Below are 2,947 nucleotides of genomic sequence, written 5' to 3'. Positions count from 1 at the left end.
GAGGATGGGGAAAAGGAGAGAGGGGAAAGGGGAGAGGGAAGAGGGGAAGGGGAAGAAGGGAAAGGGGAGAGACTTCAGACAGATTGTTCAAACTGGGACTAAACGGCTCAACAAGCTGATGGTGTAATCAGGTCCTGGGTTCTGCTACACCAACCCCTAATGGTATCAGCTTTAATTTTTAAGAACTTCTTAGAAGACAGCCAGAATTAGTCTCTTCCAAAGGCCCATGATTCTTACCCCCCCATGCCAGCATTCCTCATGCAGGTGTGCCTGTGCAGACACCTGCTGTGGGTGCTGTGAGGTCTGTGGCAGTGGGAAGCTCAGCCCTGGGGACCCCAAATCAGGGCATGACATGCCCTCTCAGTGCTGCATGGCCCTTTCAAACAACACCAGGAAGGCTGCCCAAAAGCTAAACACCTACTCCAGTGTGTGCACACTGTCTGGAGAAAGGTCTTCTACTCCTGCCCATGGCCAGACATGTGCAAAGATTCCCAACTCTTGGAGCAAGCTCTCCCCAAGCTACTGCAGGTCATAGATTTAGCACTTGCTAAATCTGCAAATTGCAAACTGGGCATTGTGACTTTCTCATTACAAAACAGCCCTTTATACACTCAAGAGCAACAAAGATATAAATGAAGTGGTGGCAGCTTTATTCCCTGAGAAAACTGTTTCTAATGCGAGAACCATTCCCGTGCTAAGCCTCTGACAAGGGCATCAGGGAATAGCAGGGCACAGGAGTTCTGCACTTAAAACAGAGGAGCCATTACTCCTCTAGTAGACATAAAAATAATGTCATTTGCTGGAAAGTGTTCGGGTCTTAAAACATCAGTGGGATGTCTTCTGGGAGGCTGAGCAGGAAAACCAGATTCAAGTATTCAGTTTTGCTTTTAGAACAGCCCAAATGTAAAGCAAATAACACTCAGCTATTCTGACAGCTGCCCAGATTGTACCTGAGTTTCTCTGAGACACATCTGCTGAAGATCTTTTTGTGCTGACAAAGTTCTGTAAGGTGGAGAGGACAGGAGCAAGCGCAGGGTGGAAGTGGCTATGGACACTCTGTTGGCTTGCCTAAAGTTAAAAAGAAATAAAAATCTGTGAGTCAAACCCAAATGTTAACTTTAAACCAGATCCTGCAACATATGGGCACAGCTGTGCACTGTGCCAACCACACTGGAAATACCACATTGGCCATGCAAGTGCAAACCCCTTTGGTAGGGGAAACCTATCAAAATCTCCACATAGTGGTTGAGTCACCATCCCTGGAGGGATTTAACAGATTTAACCCATGCCCCCAAGTGGTGGGCTGGTCAGTGCTGGGGGAATGGTTGGACATGATGGTCTCAGAGGCCTTTTCCAACCTACATGACTCTATGGTGCTGTTCACGGTACTACACCTTCACTCCCTTAAGTGCACACCTAATGCCTGTATTGTTCAGGTCAGCTCTAAAGTGCCTGTTCCCCTCTTTCACTTGTTCCCAGTGTCTCCAAACCTGAGAAGGGGAGATGAAGGCTGCTGCTAATGCTTGCGGTAACCCCCCGTGACGAGCCCTGCGCAAGGCACTCAGGAGGACACCAAACAGCTCCTCACAAACAAGGTGGAGATAACACTGACATCCCCTTTGTTACTTGGCTGTACCCTACAGGCTTTGTTATTTTAGTTGAATATACTGTAATTGCCCCTGCTCCTTTCACTTGCCCAAGAATCTATTCTCACTTCCAGAAGAACATGCCAGATGACAAAGGGAGTCTCTGAAGAGAGCTGCTTACACGTTACCCATTCTTGGCCATCCATTTCCAGCCCTCCTTTCCCCTCTCTCCTTATCTGGCTTTATCTTCAGACTCTGCTCCTCAAGGAAACACAATTATCAACTTAGGAAGTGCAGCTGAAGAACAGGTTTCATCGAGGACCAGACCTTTCCAACTGAGCTGCCTCATACAAAACAGACCTGGTCTATCCTTCTCCATCCACAGCAGAGCTTTCTCCCCCTAAACGCATTAGTCGGTGAATCAAAAGCTCTGGCAGCATTTATCCCCACTGACCAGTGTGCAGCTGTCAGTGACAAACACCAGGCAGAGCACAATTTCCACCTCGAGCTGCCAATTCATGGCCCAGTTAACGCAATTTGCAACACGCGTGAAAGAAGTCACTGTCCTGCACCACAAGGCTTCTGTTTCTGCTGTTAGAGGTATGCAACGGACCAAAAAAGCCAAGTGAGGACAAAAGTTCTGGATGCTCTTGGCCAGCAGCTTCTAAACCAGTGCTTGCAGTTGTGCAAATCATTCAGGCTGATTTGCTGTTTCATCTGCCAAGATTTTTATGACTCTTGGAAGGGTTTTGCTGAGAAACATTTATTCAGTTTTCAAAATCACCAAGTCACTTTGGAGCAGCGAGATGAAGGCCCTCAAACGACTTTGCATCAGGGAGATTTAGATTTCCTGTATTGAAAGGAACACAGAAATTACCAGGTTCCTGCAAAAGCCTCTTAAGCTACAAAGAAAGGAGGATGAGGTTGTTTGATCTGATTTTTTTATCTAGACCCACGTTAGATACTATAGCGTTTTGCTTCCCTTTCAGCTTTGAGCTTTACATGGTAAAACCAGGTGGATCATGTTTAGCTGTCACTTTGTGATTACATTTCTCTTGCTTAGGCTTGATGTTGATACAAAGGCCAAGAAATAAGTAATACTTGAGTGGTGCCTTTACTTAATGCAATCAGTATAACTTGCCTCTGCTACTTCATTTCTCCTTGCCTGCTGCGTGCAGTGCAGATATTTCTCCAATGCTATTTAGCCATTATTTTTAAAGCTGGGCTTAGCCCAGCTGTTCCCACAGCTTTAGCCCTTCCTGGTACCTCAATGCCCCCAGACAGCAGCCTGGATAATTGCTGGCCTTTGGGAAGTGAAGAAATCATACCAGACAACGATGATTTTGGCACCTTTTGGGGTT

General features: G+C 46.6%; 1 protein-coding gene across 1 annotated transcript in view; it reads right to left on the bottom strand.

Annotated features, from left to right (window-relative positions):
- The window catches only part of LOC103798970 (multiple PDZ domain protein-like), a 13,620-nt gene that overhangs the window by 9,759 nt on the left and 914 nt on the right, over positions 1-2,947 (bottom strand). Inside the window, exon 2 of the mRNA XM_009071259.1 lies at positions 951-1,068. The gene's annotated coding sequence lies outside the window, so the exon portion shown is untranslated. The remainder of the gene's footprint in view (positions 1-950; positions 1,069-2,947) is intronic.

Source organism: Acanthisitta chloris, unplaced genomic scaffold (assembly GCF_000695815.1).
Source record: "Acanthisitta chloris isolate BGI_N310 unplaced genomic scaffold, ASM69581v1 scaffold7323, whole genome shotgun sequence".
NCBI lineage: Eukaryota > Metazoa > Chordata > Aves > Passeriformes > Acanthisittidae > Acanthisitta > Acanthisitta chloris.
This window is presented reverse-complemented; position numbering and strand designations above follow the sequence as displayed.